Below are 21,924 nucleotides of genomic sequence, written 5' to 3' on the forward strand. Positions count from 1 at the left end.
TAGATGAAAATATGGGTGAAATTTGCAAAGAATTCATAGTGAATTTGGAAAGGTGTGCTGTATTAATTTTGTCTCTTTGGGGCAAAGCAAATGCACTAAAGATGACCTTGGCCCCGAAAATAAACTATATTCTAAGCATGCTTCCACTAAAGATAAGCCTTCATTACTGGAAGGAATTAGACAGTTTGATTCAATCTTTTCTTTGGGATCAGTATCTGCCTAGGCTCAAGCTGTGGAAACTGCAACTTCCCGAGTAAAGGGGGTCTTGGCGTCCCTAATTTCCATGACTGGAGAATGAAATGGGACATTAAACATTTTTCAGACGCAAACTATCGACAGCCGAAAAAAATCATTGGGCACGTTGAATGGAGTAATGCTTTGAATCCTGATATTTTTACTGCTAAGAGGGAATCCGGTGAAGGTTCTATTGCTAGTAGAGTCCACAAAAAAATCATTGCCAATGCAATGAAAATGTCAACTTACAAGATGCATGGAGTAAAAGGTTGGGCTATATTATCTCAGAGATGTGGCAGAGTACGTGTGCAAATGTGGATCTATGTTCGCTGAACCGTTGCGAGAGATCAAGATAAATCAAAAGAGTCTACTGGAGACCTGAACGGTTGGAGAAGAGAGGTATGACGGACTCAAGTGAATGTTGGGGTTGCTCATGTGAAGTTGGGACATTAGAGCACATGCTTTGGAATTGTTAACGTGTGCGTGACTTTTGGTCGGAAGTATGCAGTGTTTGTTTGAGAGTGCTTGGGGAACATATTGATCTTGATTTCAAGACCATGATACTTGGATGTGATGAGGTGTTAGATGTTTTGACAACTTCACAGAAGAAATGGCTTCTCAGGGGAGTTATGATAAGCACGACAATGATTCTATGTGGGTGGAAGTCTTGAGTTGCACCACAATTGGAAGATTGGTTTGAGGAGATGTATAAACTTGCAGACATGGAGAATACGGTTTACAGAAGACAACAGAAAATGTAGTTCTTTGACCTAATTTGAGGTACATTTTTGGATATGTTCTAGTGCGATCCTGATGTTTTGATGTTAGGGGAAGAGTGGAGCGGGGGGGAAGGGGTGTTGAAAATGTTTTTTTTCCAATAGTTTCTCTGATAATTTAATATTCATGTTTGAAGATACATTTGGGTGTTCCTGTTTTTACTGCTGTTCTCATGCATATTTCTGAATATAAATAAATACAAAAAAAGAAACAAGTTGCAATATGGACAATTTACAGACTAACGCACATACCGTTCACCACAGGCAACCCAACGTCATGGAGCCATGCATGCAAAGATGTGGCCAGGGAAAGGTGGCAGCCGCAATTGCAGATGGGGAATGCATTACACATGACATGAGGAGAACAACATGGGGTGCACTAGGGAGTGCTGTGTGTGGTGAGGGCCTAGCTTCTTGGATGCATGGCTGGAAGGCTTACACAAACAGCTATGTGGGTTGCTTGCAGCTACTCCCCAGATTGTGGCGTTTTGTGTGTGGTTTGTGAGTTGTGCATGCATTGGTTGCATGGTGTGCTCATTGTTCGCACATGGTACATTTTCCAGTGCATGGCATGAGCTTATGGAGTGAACAGTTCGGCAGTGTGTCCACCGAGTGCTGTGGTGAGAAAGTGTGTGTGTACAAGCGCATAGGGTTCAACTGCATAGTGTATGTGCTTGAGTAGTGTGCATTGCACAGATTACAAACTACTGTACTGCACTTTGAAGTATTTTATCATTGGAGTTGGTGAAGTGATGGGAGGAAAAAGAACTATGGCTACCTGCAGTTCGTGGTGCTGGATGCCGCTCTGGGTGAATGTGGACGCTGAAAGCATGCATCGGTTTGGAGAGCCGTTACTTTGAGGTGCTTTCACAGTGCAGTGCAGAAATGAAAGTGTCCGATGCAGAGGTCTCAGTTGTGAATTCTACATGCGTGTGTGACTACTGCATACTACCTAATGCGGCAGTGTTGCATATACAATAGTGGAAACGGAATAAGGAATGCCTGTGCTTTACTGGGGTGTGACCCTCGCTGTAGCTGTAAAGGCGCACATGCTACAATCTGCCCATTTGAGCATGGTGCCTTTGCAAATGGAACTGTCCAATCAGTTGTTGAGGGTGTGGGTCACAGGAAGGGGCAGTGATATATTTCCCCAAACCTCGATGCAGTGAGGTTGATAGAGATGGACAGACGCAGAGTGCTCATCGTGGGTGATAACTTTGTGCAAGATCTTCACAGGTATGCCGTGGAAAGAGGCTGATACGAACATCAGTTGGAAGGAGTGGAGGCTTTTTGAGGCACAGTGTGTGAGTGGAATTTCGGTGCTATGGTTCTCCTTTGTAAATGTGTGGCCTCTGTGGGCAGTGTGGATGTTGTAGTTGTGCATTATGGAGCACTGCATTTGGGGTACATGTCGTGCTCATGTTTGCTCCATCACCTCAAGAAGTTGATGACAGCAGTAATGCAAATTTTTCCCACTGCCAAGGTGATTTTCTCCTTCATATCACCAAGAGGTCCATGGGAACATGCTGGTGTAATTTGCCAACAGCCAACAGCCAGAGGTCGGGAGGTGTTTCATAAACAGAAGCCTGTGCGACTTTATGTGCAGTGCTGGGATGTTCTGCACCGACTATCACACCATTAACAAGCAATATTTGCAGTGGTTCCAAAGAAATGGCATTTTTTTTACCTCCATTGGCAATGCTGTTTTGTTTGCCACTCTGCACGCAGCTTAGCAGACAATCCTGTAGAACTGTAAGAGAAGTGTTGACGTTCAGTCCGTGCAAATGTGAGGAGGAGAAGCAAAGAGAAAATCGAAAGAGATTAAAAAAACAAAACTGTATGCAAGCAAGTACATAACAAAAACAGAACTAGCCCGAAAACTCAGTGGATTACGCTGCACTTTCACGCTTCCACATGCCACATCCAGCCATTTTCTGGATGGGAGCCATAGAAAGGAAATTGTGGAGCGAAAGATACTGCTCTAGAAGGTTGGTGGGTCTGGTGTGTACACAAACACCGTGCCAGAAGGTCTCTTTGCACAAAGAAGTGCTGAAGGGTATGTTGGAAGTGTGCAAGGTAAGGGGCAGGCATCCTGGGTGTATGCATGAACTGTGTGTATGGATTTGCAGTTAGTAACATGCAAGATATGCTGAATGTGCGCAATATTTTTTGAAAAGTATGCCGTAAGTGGGGTACTGCGTAAAACAACTTTCCAGTGTACACGGTAAGTGGCGGGCATCCTAATGTGGTGCATTCATTGTGTGTATGATATATGATGTGCATGTATGCGGTGGCATTTGTAATGCGCCGACACGTCTACCAAAAGCGCAACAAGGCAAGGGAGGGAAAACAGAGGGGAGACAGAGACAATGTCCCTACTAGACCAGGTGTGACTTAGATTGCCCAAATGCATGGGTGGAGGGCAGGGAAGGTACAGTACATGGGAAGAACAACAAATTACAATAAGTAAAAATAAGGTGCACAGATAAGTGCACACAACAGGTGGTGTACGCACTGTTAGGCATACGGAAAACAGTCTTGAGGTCAGGGTTTGCTAGAAAGCCTGTGCAGGGGTTTGCATGGTGGCGGGAGGTGACATGGGTCCGACATCACAGAGTCGCCAGGTAAGTAGTGCAGAATCAGTTTAAGTCAGGCCGTTAGTCAGGGAGAGGAGCAGAAACAGCAGACACTAAGAGAAAGGCTTTGAGGTGCTTCCGGAACCAGCAATGTTTCCCATCAAGTTTCAGCGAGACAGGGAGGCTGTTGCAGAGGGAGGCCACAGGCAAAAAGCACAACTACCACTAACTGTTTTTTTGTAGAAGCGCCTGACCCGGAGGGATTTGGAGGCGGTTGAGGGAAGAGCCTGTGCACGCAGATATATAGGGAGTTACAGTTGAAGGTTTTGAGGTACCAGGGGACAGAAGGCCTTCCGCATAATGCAGAGTCTTCTCATTTTATTCCTTACAGCCACTGGGAGCTATTGGCGACATTTCAGTGCAGGAGAGATACCAGCCCAAGTCGCGCACTCCTCTTCTGGATGCGTTCCACAGGGCGGACAGCAGAAGGGGGCAAATTTAAAAAGAGCCTGTTGCAATAGTGCAGCGTAGACAGAAGTACAGCTGTCCAGACGGTGATCTTTTCGAAAGTTGCTTTCACTTGGTACCATACATTCAATGCTGCTATTGGTGGCCTTTTTTTTACGATTTACGTAGAAGGTGGTTAACATTTCGTATCATTGTCGGAAGGAAAGCACAGAGTTCCTGTTTCGATATTACACTGTATGATATGGCTAAATGAGAACCTTGCAAGTACATATCACTGAAGTGCCACTTCATGGTAGGGGATTGGAGAAAAAAAAATGTTTTTTAACAAGTTTATTTTAAACCATCACACAGATGACCGTGAAAATAAACAATAACATCCTACCCCCAGGTTAGCATACAAGCATGTGCTTTGCTGCCACTTTCCCCCCCCTCAGCTGTCCTCGAGATCTGACTGTGCATGCGTTTGCCGTTCGCGATCCGGCTGGAGGGCCCTTGCAATCAGCCGTGGCTTATAAGTTAGTGCCGGGAAGTTCTGGTCATATTCTAGAAAAAGGCACCCAGGTGTTCGAGAAGCGGTGAAGGAGGCCAGCATTAGCTGCAGTGATTTTCTCTGCTATCAAAAGGTCCCAGAACTTTAGCCACCATAGTATCACCAAGTGCGTGTCAATGATTTTTGCGGCTAACAAGAGCTTGGTTAAGAGGGCAGCTCGTCTGCCAGATCTAGGGTAGGAGCCTGGGATTGGGACTCTAAGGAGGACCGATTCAGGCTCCAGCGGAATCACCGCCTGAGTGATGTCTAATTGTAGAAATACATTGGGACCAAAACTCCTTCACCACTGGGCATGTCAACCACATATGGAAGTAAGACCTCGGAGTCCGCAGGGGCGCCAGTAAAAGGAGTCTAAGGCCCACTGGAAATGATGCAAGCGGAGTGGTGGGTAATGCCACTGTAGAAGTAATTTATGAGCGCACTCCCGGTTGGTGATGCAGAAGGAAGAAGAGTGCATCCTCGACCAGATGTCCACCCAAGTCTGGTCCTCTATGGGGTGCCCCAGACCTGCCTCCCACAGTGACATATACGGAGCCCTAGCCGAAAGGGGGTCCACTTGCAGTAACTTGTAGACGGTCGAAGTTCTCCCTCGAGTTGGTAGGTCTTTGATGGTGAGTTCAAGGGGGCTCGCGGCAGATAGGGCTGCTGAATGAGTCAGCGGATGAGAGCACCAGTGTTGGAGCTGTAGATAAGTGAACCTGTCCGTTTCTGCCAAGTGGAAGGCAGCTTTGCAATGCTCAAAGGTGCGTGGTCATCTCTTCTCAAAGAGTGACCTAGGGATTCGAGACCCCCCACCACCCAGTTCTTAAAGTTCACAGGGCAAGAGCCAGGTGAAAAGGCAGGATTATGAAAATTGGGGAGGGGCCCAGACCCCTCGGGTGCCTTTATTTTTCAACACCCAATTCCATGATTTTAGGCTGTGTTTAGTAGAAGATAAGGTTCCCGGCCAGGAATGGTGCAGAGAGGGGGGGGATGTATGGGAGAAAGTGCAGGGGGAGGGGTAGACTAGATTGCTCCATCTCCACCCATTTCGGGCCCCCATGAGCGATGTCCCAGGCATGGATGTGGGCTAATTTTGCCGCAATCTGATACTCCTATCGGGGACCCCTAAGCCAACGAGTCTGGGGATGCTCATCATAGTTTTCTGGGGGATTCGTTATTTCCTACCCCTCAGAAAATGTTTCTCTGGAGACGCCGAATCAGGGGCAAATGGATCCTAATAGGAAGTGACGCACAAGCGTAGAGGAACTGTGGAAGTCGGTTCATTTTGCAGGCGGGGATACGACCAAGGAGCGAGATCTCCTGCGGAAGCCATCGATCAAGGTGTTTCTCCAGGACTTTGCAGTGAGGGAAAGTTTGCCTAATAGACATCTCGCGGGAAGGCCGGAATCTGGACCCCTAGATAGGGGATGAATGTAACGCTCACCTGACTCCCACGGAGGCGCTGGCCTGGTTCGCACTGCTGTGACCTCTTCTAAGGTGATGCGCAGGGTTCGGAAGACTGACTGGAACGGGCCCCCAAATCTGGCTTGTCTGGCTAGCAGAAGTATCCTTCTGTAGGCGAAAATAGGGGATTAACTGTCTGCGGGGTAATGCAATCAGCCTCCCACTCACCCTCCTCGAAACCCTTCTGTGATTCCTCGTAGCGTCTCACCTTAGGGTCTGGAAGGACGAGCTCTCCATCCTGCTTCTGATGCAGGGGCGCGTTGGTATCCAGTTACTTCACTGGATTTTCGGATTGGTGAGAACCAAACTTGCTTGGCTTCCAGGTAAGTTTTTTGATAAGAGGTTCCCCTTGTGTCCATGCATTAATGTACTAATGCTAGTGTCTTTTTCCCCCTAGGGGCCGGGGTACGGAATGCCGGGGAACAGGCACCGACCCGAGATGAGAGGTGAAATCCTTGTAGAAATCAGGTAAGTCTTTAATGGGCGTTTTTTGGTAATGTCTTTTCATTCGCTCATTAACGCTGATGTCTCTTTTTCCCTTAGGAGCCGGGGTCCGGAAATGCCAGGATGCGGCGCAGACCCAAAGTGAAGAGGGAATGAATCAATAGGTAAGTCTTAACATGGAGAATTAGCTTTCCTTATTCCCTTCTCTCTCTAACCTTTTGTTCTGGTCTTTTTCTCCCTAGGCGCTGGGGCGTGACTGCGAATCTGGATGATCGCTGCTGAACATGGAGGCGCCCTGTAAAGGTGAGTGGAATGCGGCGCTGCAGCGATCGACGCGATGAGCTTTTAAATAAAAGTTTTCTTTTTCAGGATTGTCGGCGAGATGTCTCCGGGATGCGGATTTAGCAGGTAAGGACTTTTCCTTCTTCTGTTTTCTTCTCTTCCTTTGCAGGTGATCCAGGATGCTGGCAGGCGTGGCAGAAGTCAGGATGCAGGAGCAGACACGGTGAGTGTCCAGCTGCTAGATGCAGAACAACGCGAAGCACGTGTGGCTGTTCGGGTGGGGTTTAAATAGCCTTGGAAGAAGTTCCAGGTATGTATCCTTCCTCCAATCAGGTATGTATCCTTCCTCGACCACGCCCGGATAGTAAATTAGTCCCACAGGTAAAGTAGTTCCTTTCAGGCCTCAAGGAGGCCGGGATCCTGCAGAATGGTCTGCATCAGGTAAGTGCACCCAAGCACTTCCATAATGAGCCTGGCGCCTATGGAGCCAGGACTGAGGTCTTTTATGAGCCTGGCGCCATAGGCGCCAGGACACTGTCCAAAGGGCCCCTATATGGGGTTGCTGGGTCCTTCCTTGGGGACTGGATGTCCGCTTTCAGGGACGCAGGGCTTGAACCGGCTCCCCGGGAGCGGGCATCATGACAGCACTCCCCTCCCCCAAGGCCCCTCCCAAGGTTGTTCCCTCCGGGGGTTTTGGTTTGTCTGGGAAGAGTCGGTGGAATTTCCCGACTAATCGAGGTGCATGCACATGGTCGCTGGGTTCCCACGACCTCTCCTGAGGTCCGTACCCCTTCCAATCAATTAGGTAGAATAGTTTTGACCTAAGCATTTTTGAGTCTAAAATGTTCTTCACTTCAAATTCAGGCTCCCCATTTATTAGAATAGGTTCTGGAGGTTTGAGTAGTCGGGTTCCGGGTACCACTGGTTTCAGAAGTGACACATGAAAAACAGGGTGAATTCGCATACTAGCTGATAAATCAAGTTTAACAGCCACTGGGTTAATTATTGCCGTAATAGAATAAGGTCCCAGATATTTTGGGTTAAAAGTTCGAGGCCCTTTGAGTGGTAAATGTCTGGTAACTAACCACACTTGATCCCCAATCTGATACGGAGGTGCTTCACTCCGATGTAGATCAGCATTCTCCTTGTATTTTCTCTTGGCTTGTTGTAAATGCGTAGTTGCCTCTTTGAAGGCTTGGGTAATTGTAGAATGCAGATTTTCTACTGCAGGCATTCCGAGGTTCTGAGGTGAGTCAAGGTTTGAGGTTCGAGGGTGATGGCCAAACAAAGTATAAAAAGGACTGTGGCCAGTTCCAGAGTGTACTGAATTATTATATGCATATTGGGCTATCCAAAGAATGTCTTTCCAGTTGCTTTCAGATTGCTGTAACATACACCGTAAGTATTGCTCAAGGGTCTGATTTCTCCTCTCAGTCTGACCATCGGTCTGAGGGTGGTGGACTGGTCGATAATCTTACGTCGATCTGCGCCATTTGACATTTGCGCCAGAAGTGGGAAATGAATTGGCTTCCCCAGTCAGAGATTAGTATAGATGGGAATCCATGTAGCCGAACAATATTTTCGAGGAATTCTTTGGCTAGGACAGAAGCTGAAGGTAAACCTTTCAAAGTAATAAAGTGGGCCATTTTGGAAAACAAATCCACAATTACCAGAATAGTATTGTACCCCGAACAAGGAGGCAGGTCCGTAATAAAATCCATTGATAGGGTGTGCCAGGGTGCTGGCGGTATGTCTAGAGGTTGAAGGAAACCGGCTGGTCTTTTCTTTTGACTTTTCTTTTGGGCGCAAACACCACAGGACATCACAAAAGATTTAACATCTTTTTGCCAAGAGGGCCACCAGAATTGTCGTTTCACCTTTTCCTCTGTCTTGGCAATACCGGGGTGCCCCTCTATTAATGCATCATGATAACCAGAAATAACTAGTTTGTGTAATTCCTTATGTGGCAGGAATAAGCGTCCTTGGAAATAAGGTAAACCATTATCTATGGTAAAGTCTGATCCCTTTTGTATCCAATCCTGTAAGGTTGTAGGGTCCAGGAGTTGTTTCACTCTGGCTTGAATGTCTTCAAGCGTCTGTAACGAAGTCATGCATAGAATCCTCGGTTCAGGAATTATTGGTACTGGTTCTGAGTTTGTATCAGATTCTCCCATTCCAATTCGGGATAAGGCGTCTGCTTTGCCATTCTTGCAGCCAGGTCGATAGGTAATCACGAAATCAAATTCAGCGAAAAACAAAGCCCATCGGAGCTGCCGTGATGACTGAGCTTTGGCGGGTTTCAAATACTGTAAATTCCGGTGATCAGTGATCACTGTGATGGTATGTCGAGCGCCAAGCAGATAATGCCGCCAGGCTTTAAAAGCGGACTTAATGGCTAACAGTGCTTTGTCCGTGATTGCATAATTAACCTCGGGTGCCGAGAATTTTCTGGACCAAAATGCTACGGGATGCAGTTGGTTGGTTTCGGGATCTCTTTGGGACAAGTCAGCTCCCATGGCTAGGCTGGACGCGTCAGTCTCGACTACATAAGGGAGATCTGGATGCGGGTGTTTCAATATAGGTGCGGAGGTAAACTTAGCTTTTAAATCCTGAAAGGCCTGCTCGGCTTCTTCAGACCATTCAAAACGTTTATTTTTCCTCAAGAGTGCAGTAATGGGTTGTACCACGCGTGAAAATTCCGGGATAAACCTGCGATAGAAATTGGCAAAGCCGAGCATGCTTTGAACCCCTTTTACAGAGCTAGGTGATAGCCATTTGAGGATGGCATCCACTTTTCTTGAGTCCATTCGGACTCCTTTGGGTGTCAGGATGAAAGCTAGAAACTCGACTTCTGTGGTATGGAAAACAGATTTCTCCAATTTAGCAAATAGTTTGTGTTGGCGCAGTTTTTCAAGTACTGCCCTGCTGTGTTTTCTGTGATCAGATTCCGAAGAGGAGTACACCAGAATGTCATCGATATATACGACAAAACAAACATTGATGAGTTCCCGAAGGACATCATTCATGAAGTATTGGAAGGCAGCCGGTGCGTTACACAATCCGAAAGGCATCACCTGGTACTCGAATAATCTGTATTTAGTACAGAAGGCAGTTTTCCATTCGTCGCCTTCTTTAACTCGTACCAGATAAGCCCCCCGGAGATCTAACTTGGTGTATATGCAAGCGTCCTTCACCTGGTCAAGGAGTTCAGGGATCAGAGGCAGAGGGTAACGGTTTTTAACCGTTATCTGGTTCAATGCGCGGTAATCGATACAAGTTCTAAGGTCGCCTTCTTTTTTGGGCACGAAGAACAAAGCCAAGGATGCCGGGGACTTTGACGGGCGAATAAAACCATTAGCTAGGTATTGATCCAAATATTGTCTCAAATGCAGATTCTCAGGTTCGGTAAGGGCATAAATCCTGCTACAAGGGGGTTGTGCACCGAGCACCAGATCGTTTTGGCAATCGTACAATCTGTGAGGAGGTAACGTGTTGGCCTGTTCCTTTTGGAAGACGTCCTGAAAGTCTTGGTATTCCGGAGGTAGTTGCATGGAGGAGAGGTTACAGATGCTAGATTAATCTTCAGGTTTTCTGGGTAGCAGGTTTGTGTACAATCCGGGAAGGTTATTCTCTTAGCTCGCCAATCAATTCGAGGATTATGTGTCTCTAACCAAGGGATTCCAAGAATAACCTGAAACTGTGGAGCCTTGATTACATCAAACACAACACCCTCCCGATGGCCGTCCGGACCAATCAGAGTCACCTCAGTAGTTGAATGTGTTACCGGTCCAGAGGCAATTTCAGTTCCATCGACTGTGGTGATGACATCTTTGCTAGATTTAGGATGGAGAGGGAGGTTAATCCTAGAGACCAATTCACGATCCACATAGTTTCCAATAGCTCCACTATCGATGTATGCCTTTATTGCATGCAACCGCTTAGGCTGTTCTGGATCTACGAGAACCATTGGCACAATGAAATGCAAGGTCTGAGAGTTAAGTTTTCAAGCTCGGCAAGCGGACCCCTACACTTGTCGGGCGGAGTCGTTTCCCGAAACAGAGTCTTCATGGTTTTTATCAGTGGCTCCTACCGCCTTTCGGGGCGGTTTTGCCAGGCAATCACGTAGAAAGTGTCGAGAATTCCCACAATAACGACATAATTTTAACTGCCACCTCATTTCACGTTCCTTTTGAGTTAAGGGTCCTTTAACCCCTCCAATTTGCATAGGCTCAGAAACATCAACTCCCTTGGGATTAGCATGGGTCTTGACCAACACCCGGGTCTCAAACCTGGACCGATCTGCTTTTCTGTTTTGAAGTCTGTGATCCAATTGGACCACTAAGTCTATATACTCTGTGCATTCTTGGGGCAGATTTACAACTTGGGCCAAGGCATCTTTAAGTTCTCCGCGCAGGCATCTATAAAACAACGTGACTCTTTTATCCTCTGGCCATCCTGTTTCCACAATTAGTCTATTAAAGGTTGCAATATAGGATAGGAGGTCCTGATTGCCCTGTCGCAGGGATAGAAGTTCGTCATCCAGAGCCTGCCCCTGAGAGTGTCGAGCAAATAACCTTTCCATGCTTGCTTGAAACCTTTGAAAATCACGGAGAATCGGGTCATCTTGAGTAACCAGTGGAACTCACCAATCGACAGCGCAGCCGCTGAGATATGACAATACAAAGGCTACCTTGGTCTGATCATTAGGGAAGGCCCCAGGTCTGCATAGGAAGTGCAAACGACACTGATTCATGAATACGGCGAATCGTTTGGGGTCCCCAGCAAAGCATTCGGGTGGGGCCAGCGGCATGTTTCCAGGTAGATTAATCTGCACAGGGTTACTGGAAACCACAGGAGCGGGGTGCCCTCCGGAACCGGGTAGAGGAGTTTGCCCAGCTTTACCTTGCAAAAACTGTCTGGCCAGGTCATCAGTTCTTTCCTTTGATATTATTAATTCCCTCCTGAGGGCATTAGTCTCTTGACGAGCGGCATGTACTTCGGTCCGTAATTCCCCCAGTAATTGGGCCAACTGATCAGTCTCAGAACTTTCCATAGCGCCTGGGTGGGAATTTGTAGGAAGGCTTCGCGTTCTGTAACGCTCACCTGACTCCCACGGGGGCGCTGGCCTTGTTTGCGCTGCTGTGACCTCTTCTAAGGTGATGCGCAGGGTTTGGAAGACGGACTGGACCGGGCCCCCAAATCTGGCTTGTCTGGCTCGCAGAAGTATCCTTCTGTAGGCGAAAATAGGGGATTAACTGTCTGCAGGGTAATGCAATCAGCCTCCCACTTTCCCCTCTCACCCTCCTCGAAACCCTTCTGTGATTCCTTGTAGCGTCTCACCTTAGGGTCTGGAAGGACGAGCTCTCCATCCTGCTTCTGATGCAGGGGCGCGTTGGTATCCAGTTACTTCACTGGATTTTCGGATTGGTGAGAACCAAACTTGCTTGGCTTCCAGGTAAGTTTTTTGATACGAGGTTCCCCTTGTGTCCATGCATTAATGTACTAATGCTAGTGTCTTTTTCCCCATGGGGGCCGGGGCACGGAATGCCGGGGAACAGGCACCGACCCGAGATGAGAGGTGAAATCCTTGTAGAAATCAGGTAAGTCTTTAATGGGCGTTTTTTGGTAATGTCTTTTCATTCGCTCATTAACGCTGATGTCTCTTTTTCCCCTTAGGGCCGGGGTCCAGAAATGCCAGGATGCGGCGCGGACCCGAAGTGAAGAGGGAAGGAATCAATAGGTAAGTCTTAACATGGAGAATTAGCTTTCCTTATTCCCTTCTCTCTCTCACCTTTTGTTCTGGTCTTTTTCTCCCTAGGCACTGGGGCGTGACTGCGAATCCGGATGATCGCTGCTGAACATGGAGGCGCCCTGTAAAGGTGAGTGGAATGCGGCGCTGCAGCGATCGACGCGATGAGCTTTTAAATAAAAGTCTTCCTTTTCAGGATTGTCGGCGAGATGTCTCCGGGATGCGGATTTAGCAGGTAAGGACTTTTCCTTCTTCTGTTCTCTTCTTCTCTTCCTTTGCAGGTGATCCAGGATGCTGGCAGAAGTCAGGATGCAGGAGCAGACACGGTGAGCGTCCAGCTGCTAGATGCAGAACAACGCGAAGCACGTGTGGCTGTTCGGGTGGGGTTTAAATAGCCTTGGAAGAAGTTCCAGGTATGTATCCTTCCTCCAATCAGGTATGCATCCTTCCCCGACCACGCCCGGATGGTAAATTAGTCCCACAGGTAAAGTAGTTCCTTTCAGGCCTCAAGGAGGCCGGGATCCTGCAGCATGGTCTGCATCAGGTAAGTGCACCCAAGCACTTCCATAATGAGCCTGGCGCCTATGGCGCTAGGACTGATGTCTTTTATGAGCCTGGCGCCACAGGCGCAAGGACACTGTCCAAAGGGCCCCTATATGGGGTTGCTGGGTCCTTCCTTGGGGAATGGATGTCCGCTTTCGGGGACGCAGGGCTTGAACCGGCTCCCCGGGAGCGGGCATCATGACAATGACCTTTTTGCTCCATCGGATCAGGCATAGGGCTTCAAAGGATTCCCGCTCCCCCAGCTCCAGCCCCACTCCCAGGGCAACAGATTTTATGTAGTGCATGGCAAACCCTGGCACCCTCCCAAACTTATGAATCTCAGCGTGTGCTGGTTTCAATTAAGTGGAGGCATCTGTAATAAATAGCAGGACATCATAAGCGTAAAGTGCGATCTTGTGTTGGGAAGGGTCCACTTGGAGGCCTTTGATCTGAGGGTTTAAACGGACCCGTTGGGCGAAGGGTTCCATAGCAAGAGTGAAGAGCAAGGAAGAGAGGGGGCATCCCTGACTGGTTCCGCAGGTCAGGGGAATCAGGTCAGATAGGAGGCCATTGACTCTAAGGAGGGTCTTCACTGATTGGTAGTTAGCTAATACCAGCTTTTGGAAAATGGGCCCAAAATGGAAGGATTCAAGGGAAAGTCACAAAAATGCCCAGTCCACTTTGTTGAATGCTTTGGTTGTGTCCAGGGCCAACAAAGCAAGCTTCTGCGAGTCCTGGTTCACGACATCTATTAGATTCAGGACTCTGCAAATATTGTCCCCAGTTGACCTGTGCATAATGAATTCCGTTTGATCAGGGTTTATAAAGTCGGGAAGGATGCCTGCCAAGCAGTTTGCCAACATTTTTGAATATATGCGGTCATCAAGGTTTAACAGTGAGATGTGTCTGTATGAGTTAGTCGTCCCTGGGGTCTTTCCCTGGCTTGAGCATGAGGACTGTGCTGGATTCCTGCATGGAGGGGTGATATTTCCCCGAGGAGGCGAAGGAATTGAATAAGGTTGTGAGAGGCGCTATCAGTTGGGTTCAAAAGATTTTGTAAAACCACGTTGTGTAACCGTCTGGGCCCGGGGCTCTGGATTTAAGGCTCTTAATAGCTGCATCCATCTCCTTACCTGTGAGATGGGCCTCGAGGCTCTCCCTCACTGTGTCCTTGAGGGGAGGAAGAGCAGCCCCTTGTAAGTAGTCCTGTTCCTCATAATTCCTTGGGGCTGCTGACATTATGCCCGACAGGTGGGCGACCGCAAGGCATAGCTTGTCCTGATCCACAAATTGGACTCTGCTTTGGGGGTCGCGTAGGCCCAAAATGGGGTTGCGCTTCTTTGCCTTGGCGAGTTTGTTAACTACTAGTTTGTTTGCTTTATTGCTTTTGGCATAATACCCTTGTTTGGTTTTGGCCAGAAGTTGGGCAGTGTCCTCAGCATAGTTGGCCTCCAGCCCCTTTCGGGCAGCCTGCAGGGCCTGATGAGCTTTGGGGGTCCAGTTTTTGCGTTGCCTCCACTTCGTTTTCCACGGTTATGGTGGTTTGCCGCCTGCGTTTATGAAAGGCCCCTCCCTGGGCGGTCAGTTCTCCTCGCACCAATGCTTTCATAGAATCCCAAGTGTTAGCTGGGGGTAGTGTCCTTGTTCCGGTTTTCCATGAAGAAATTCTTTATAGTCTTAGCTAACAAATCCCTTAGTGACATATCGTTGAGGACGGGGTCATACATATTCCATCGACGACGGGGAGGAGAGTCAGGGTCGTGGGCCCAGAGCATCAAGGCGACGGGTGCGTGATCAGAAAGGACCCTGGGACCAATGAAGTCGTCCGTGAAAGCCAAAACCTGCGGGGAGGCCAGCAGGAGGTTGATCTGGGAATAGGTTCTGTGGACATACGAGTAGAAAGCGAAGTCTCTTTCGTTGGAATGGAGCACTCTCCATGTGTCGTCCATATCCAGGGTCCTGAACAGGTGGAGAAGGACCGCCGCCAGCCTCGAGTCTGAGCCGGGAGATGCTTTTTGTCGTTAAGCAGGTCAGGGACCCCGTTGAAGTCACCCCCGATGATAGTTTGACCCTCGAATGGGAGGAGGGATCCTTCCACGTCCTTGTAGAACTCTTCTTGATTGTCGTTTGGGTCATAAACTGAGATGAAGGAATAGAGCTGTCCATAAATCAGGCATTTGACCGCCATGAAGTGGCCCTCAGGGGAACTCAGGGTTTCCAGAATTTGCGGTTTGAGGGTTCTTGGGAAAAGAATGGCAGTGCCCCCTTTCTTGGTGCCATTGGAGGCCAGAAGTTGCAGTGGATTAGATCTGCTGCAGAGGTGGATGAAGTCCGCCGGGATTAAGTGAGTCTCTTGCAGGAAAACCCTGGAGGATTCCCCGACCCCTAAGCATTGTAGGATCGATTTTCTTTTTGGGGTGGTGGGGTTCAGACCCCTTACATTTTGCGTAACAAATTTTAGTTTCTGGTGTGGAGGGGGAGAGTTCTGGGCCTCTGTGGCACCCCGGGTTGGGGGCTGGGTAGAGTTGACCTCAGCCATCGCCTGGGGGTTTGATTAGGATATTGTAATGTGGCTGGGGTTTTAACAATAACCTCCAATGGTTATTCCAGGAGTGGAGAAGATCTCTGGCAGCAGGCGAGAACAGGGCGAGTGGAGCAAAGCACCAATGTCCTTCAAGGGCGCCGCAATCTGGGCAGAGAGAGCATAGATCAGGTTTGAGCTTGGGTGGGTGCAGGGCCCCTTGATGAGGCGGTCACCAAGCTGGCCACTGGGGTCCTCCGAGTCCTCCTGCAGTGGTAGAAGCCTGGGTGAGGAGGCGAGGCTTGGGCTCCTCAGGTAGCTGCTGGCTCAAAGGTGACAGGTCACCGTCAGCAGCCCAAAGAGAAGGTCCCCGCCGGGAAACCAATTCCAGAGAAGTTGTTCCGCTGGCGCTCCTCCAGGTTAGTGGGGGCAGAGGGTGCAATCATCTGACTGTTGGAGCGAGAAGATGGGCCTCCAGGGAGGAGTGGTGTTGTGGGCCCGGGCTCCCCAGCAGGAGGGGAAGGGAAGCCAGGGAAAGCAGCGTGGAGGAGAGAGCCTCTTCACTTAGGGCGAAGCCGCTGCTGTTCTGCGATCCCACGGAGGAGGGAAGCCAGCTGTTCTAGGCTCCCTGAGAGGAAGCGGCTCCCAGAACGGCGCACAGCGAGCAAGCCAGGGAGGTGCCCCAATGGTGGAGCGAGGCACAAATTTAGTCCGCGGTGTTGGCAGGGCAGCCAGGCCCTTCAGGGCTTGCAATGTCCTGCGGCACCCGGGGCATTCAGCTCTGGAATCGCTGGGCTGGGGAAGTGCGGCACGAGCAGGACCGCCGGGCTAAGACGAAGCTATTAGCGATCAGCTGGAGACTGCCGCTCCCGCCGCACCCCCGGCAGCATGTGAAGGTTGACAGTCTCGCCTGCTCCATCCAGGGGCAGCGACGGCCTTATAGGGCGGGATGGCAAGTTGTTCTGTTGTGGTGGTCGTGGGCGGTGCACAGTCACAGTGTGCCGACCCAGGTGAGGTGCCAGGGGGTGCTCAAGGGCATCAGAGAGTGAGCGCCCTCACTTCAGTCAACTCCCAGCACTGCAGACGGCTGTAAGCTCCGGATGCGGCGTAGTAATAATGAGCCCTCGGCCCCTCCGCCATCTTGGGATAATATGGCGGTCGAGTTCAAAGGCTCCAATTCAGGGATCCGAGGCACGTTAGAGGTCCCAGTTGCCACCCCAGACAGACGGGTATGGGGTTTAGCTTAGTGAGGCAGTCTTTAGGTTTTCTAAGCAATGGCGGGAGCATCTCGAAATTATCAGAGACTGCAGGCTTCACACGGAGGCCATCAGAGGAGCCGCCACATCGCTGGCGCTCCAGGCCAGGCCCCCAAACAGTATGCTTTTAAAGAACGTACTGCCCGCTCAGTGGCAGATACCGTGCACAAAAGCACTTATAACACGGTCATACACCTAGTGTAGAAAAATATTCTGTGCCTCTTTTTTGTGGTGATGGGTGCGCAAGTGGATGACTGTGGATGCACAAATCTTGCAATCTTTTACTGAACTTTCTACTGGACGTGCTGTCCAGTGACAGCACGCCAGCAGGCTGAATTTATAACCTATCTATGAAGTGTTGTGCAGAACTGACAGTGTTGGAGGGTAACGTCTTGGATGGTATCGGTGGAATCGTGTGCGCCCATTTACCCATACCCAATAAGGTTGTGCTGGACAAAGGTAGTGGACAGGGAAGAAGGACTGCTCCTGCTTTATTGGGGTGCAGCCCTCACTGTACTTTTGGCACAGCACGTGCCACAACCTGCGCTTCTTACCTTGCTGGCAAATTGACATGGGATTTACGGGATTATCCAATCAGGTACTGTGGGTGTGATTCACATGAAGGTGCAGTCAAACTGCTGTACATTACCTTCTGCGTAGTGAGGCTGGCTGACATGGTGAAATGCATTGTGTTGCCTATAGGTGATGCCTTTCTACTAGATCTGCACAAGTATGCCCTGGAAAGAAACTTTGATGACAATTTTGGGTTGGAAGGAGTGGTTGCATTGTAGAACGGTGGCTACGAGCGCAGTTTTGCCCACATGGATGCACTTTGTAAAGACCTGGCCATTTTTGCTAGAGCGGATGTTATTGTCATCCACTACGGCGGCATGCATATGGGTTACGTGTCTTGTTTAAGCTTGTTCTGGCGACTGAAGAGGTTTCTAAATCTAGTGAAGATGCTTTTTCCCACTGCCAAAGTGCTTTTCTCATTCATAACACCACAAAGAGTATGGGACATTTCTCCTGGAAGTTGTTCCGATCCAGAGGCAGGAAGGCGTCTCATCAACAGAAGCATGTATACTTTTTTGTCCACTCCTGGGATGTTCTTCTGCCACAATGACCTCATTAGTTGTGGGTGGAAATGCAGAATCTTTCCAAGCTAATGGCATTTCTTTGTAGCCCATTGGTAATGCTGTTTTGTTTGCCAGTCTACAAAATGCAGTGAAGAGTTTACTGTAACAATGCCCGCACAAGAAAACCCAATCAAATAAAAAAAATGAAAAAGGTGTTTCTCTAGAAGCATCTAAAAAAGAAAACTTTTTTTTTTTTTAAAAAAAGCTCTTTTTAGAGCCGCCCCTGACAACATACTCCACCCCACCACCCTGGTTGCAAGTTATTCCCCCACGCTCGCCCGCAGCACGAAAGCCACATCTGTGGATTTTCAGGATGGCGCCCATGGAAATGGGACTCTGGAGCCACAGGGATTGCGCAACAACTGTTGTACAGAACTGATAGTTACATAAAGAGCTCTTCAATGTCATTGGTGGAAGCGTGTGGGATTTTTTAACAGTATGCAATGACAGCGTGCTGCAGAGAAGACACTGGAAAAGGAAGAAGGAATGTTTCTGCTTTATTGGGACACAGCCCTCACCGTCCTTGGGGAAACGCATGTGCGCATTCTCCCCTTTGCCGCTAGCTAACCATGAGATTGGGACAATGGGGACTATTGCAGCTGCGGGTCACAGCAAGGCCCGTTCATAATTTTCTCCATTACTGTGCGTACTCGGCCGGACTGACATGATTGCTATTTGTTGCAGACGCACTGTAACACAGCAGATTTGGTGCACCATTACTTACAGGGTAAACCTATGTGGCCTGCTACTCTGTTCTGAAAAGCTGCAAACAGATTTCACAGCACCTCTGCAGCATGCCCTTTTGTAGGGTTGCTGTGGACAACTTTCACCCGGAAAGGAGGCCTACATTGTTCCAAAACATATATACATGTGCAATGGCACATTGTGGTGCGTTTGTAAGCGTGTACTTTCCGAAAAACTCAACCCTGCACTTTGCCACTGTTCCAGGTTCTGGCTCATGTCCCCGAAATAAGGGCCCAAGCACAGCGTGGGTGCGGTTGCATGGTGACGTCGCCAATGTTCTAGTTTGGGAGGGCTGGATGCGTTCTGGGTGAAATGCATTGTGCGCACGTGCATGGGTGTCCTACGCACACTGGTGTGTCTGTTCTACGGACTAAAAGTGCGCCACACATGCGCTGACCATTTTGGGAGATGCTGGCCATTTATAGGGTACAGCAGGTGGGATGTTTGTGTATAGCTACCTGTAGGGCATGGGTGGACGCCCCGACCTAATTAACGTTCCTTCGCATATGCTGCACAGTGGTGATGTTAGCAGGACACAGAGGAACAGATACACATGCGTGTACTTGCACTACTCACAATTGTCTGCTCCCACACACATTGTTAGGTGGTGGACAACATGCGGAGCCTACTGGAGGCGTACGGATGCCTCCATTGTCATTGTGGATAGGCCAGACAGCTGGCATGTCAGTAGGAACCCTACCTTTTTCTTACTTGCGGTCATTGCTACGAGGACTGTGTGCTGCTGAGTCAGAACCCCATTTCAAGTAAAAAAAGAATACCACAGAAACACTCAGCAACATTCTCATTATTACTGTTTCCTTGTACACATGCATACACCCCATTTGGTAAGGGAGGGGGTAGCAGAAGTGGGTACTTATTGTGGGTAAATGGGGATTTGCACAACTTGGTTGTGAGGGGAGGAAGAGATTGATGTATTACCGTAATATCTCCCATGAAACGGTTTTTGAGGGAATGGCCGGCTCCGACATGGGGAAGGAGTACACGTGCAGGTGTGCCAGCGCGGTTTCTATTTGTCCAAAATATATGCTTGTACGCAATATTTAAAGCAGTACAATAGTTCACCAATTTATCCACTTTTGACTTCCACGCATGCCATTTCCCTATGCACAGAGTTTCTTTCATTTCCTATGCCTGTATGCTGCTGTAGAAGGGTTGCCGCTTGTACTGCCTTGCTTTCCTTTCCAATATGTTCTCTTACCGAAAACAGAATGCGTTTGGTGTACATGAAGCAGTTAATATTACATGATTTACGGTTCACAGCACTGTGCATATCAATGGGGTTACTATAGAAAGTCATTGCGTCATGAGGGAAATTTTCATCCTGCACTCTAAGGTTCTTGCCATTGCTGAGTTGCAAAAAGATACGTTAGCCTTCTGTACTATTGCATACTGCAGCACCTGTGCAATTATTAGACAAAGTTTAGGGTCCTTTCTACATTGTGGTGATGTACAGGTTTTAGCACTTTCCAGTCATTACTCTGGCCACTCGTTCTTTGTTCCCAGTTACATTAGCAGTACAGTAAGATTGGTGAAGGCAGACGTCACTTCTGTTGATGCAGTCCGTTATGGTGCACTCCGTATGCCTTTGTCCTGTTTGCTTCATAAGTACACCATTTGCAAAGCTACTCTATTTTCCCTGGAAATTCTTGCACATGGTGCGGTTGGTCTATGTTCTTTGCTTTTGGTGATTGGTACCACTATGTAAAAGCACCTGCCTTCCTCAGCAGGTTGAATGCCACACGATCTCCGCAAACAGATGCATAGTCCAGGACTGCTGTCCACATTAACATGGTGCCAGCAGTTTCACTATGTTTCACATTTCTTGTTTACAAACTAAGGGTATCCTGCTAAAACCAATGGAATTACCTGACAAAAAACGTTAAAAGGGACGTTATGGTTAAGTTGCACTAGTAAAAACCCATTTGTGATGCCCTCTTTGATATCATGGGTGTTAGTCTTTGCATTGCACAGGGGTAGCGCGAGTTATGGTTGCTTAGCTGACCATAACTTGTGAATTTCTGGGGTTTTCCGGTTTTACCTGTAACCATAACACCCCTGTAACATTTGTCCATTGAATTGCATAGGTTTTTACTAGTGCAACTTAAACTTAACGTCCCTTTAACAACGTTTTTTGTCAGAGATATATCACATGGCCACGGTAGTTAAGTTGGTGTTGGTGGTTAAGTTGGTGTTTCCATAGGAAGAACACTTTTTGGGTGGCTTATAACTTCGCTCTCCCTGGACGTATCCTCACCAAACTTTGCAAAAAACAGTATTTGGGTCACTCAGAATTGTTTTGCAAGGTTTGGTGAGGATTCGTCCAGGGGGGGGCAAAGTTATAGGGGGGGTCCTAAAACTTTTTTTTTCCCCATAGACTGAATGGGAAAAAAATGTTGCTCGCGTCTACAGCCCAAACCAGGAGCAGCGGCTTGGTCCCGAAAGCGTGCTTTTGCAAATTTGGTGAAAATCCGTCCAGTAGTTTTTTAAAAAATGACCAAAAAGTAGGTAAAAAAAAATATTAGTGATATCTGTGTCCACTTCGCGGACACACTTCCCCGTTTGGTCTGCGGACAGGACGGTGATTGGATGCGGTGAAAGCGTGCAGTGCGTCGTGGCTTCAGAGACGCCCGCCATCTTTGTTCCTCGCATGAGAGGCTTTGTCAGGTCAGCAGGAGTGGGATCTGCCGCCTGCACACAAACTCATGTCCGCTCATGCCCCGTGTGTCTCTCCCCTCCCCCCCACCCCCACTCATGCCCGTGTGTCCTTCTTGTCCCCCCACCCCCACTCATGCTCCGTGTCTCCCCTGTTCCTCCAGCCCCCCGCTCACGCCATCAGCACACGGTGGCCAGCAGAGGGCCGAGGAGCGGGATCTGCCGCCTGCACACAAACTCATGTCCGCTCATGCCCCGTGTGTCTCTCCCCTCCCCCCCACCCCCCGCTCATGCCCCGTGTGTCCTTCTTGTCCCCCCCACCCATGTTCCGTGTCTCCCCTGTTCCTCCAGCCCCCCGCTCACGCCATCAGCACACGGTGGCCAGCAGAGGGCCGAGGAGCGGGATCTGCCGCCTGCACACAAACTCATGCCCGCTCATGCCCCGTGTGTCTCTCCCCTCCCCCCCTGCTCATGCCCCGTGTGTCTCTCCCCCCCCTCATGCCCCGTGTGTCTCTCCCCTCCAGCC

This window comes from Ambystoma mexicanum, chromosome 2q, assembly GCF_040938575.1.
Source record: "Ambystoma mexicanum isolate Mex_15411 chromosome 2q, UKY_AmexF1_1, whole genome shotgun sequence".
In the NCBI taxonomy this organism is placed as follows: domain Eukaryota; kingdom Metazoa; phylum Chordata; class Amphibia; order Caudata; family Ambystomatidae; genus Ambystoma; species Ambystoma mexicanum.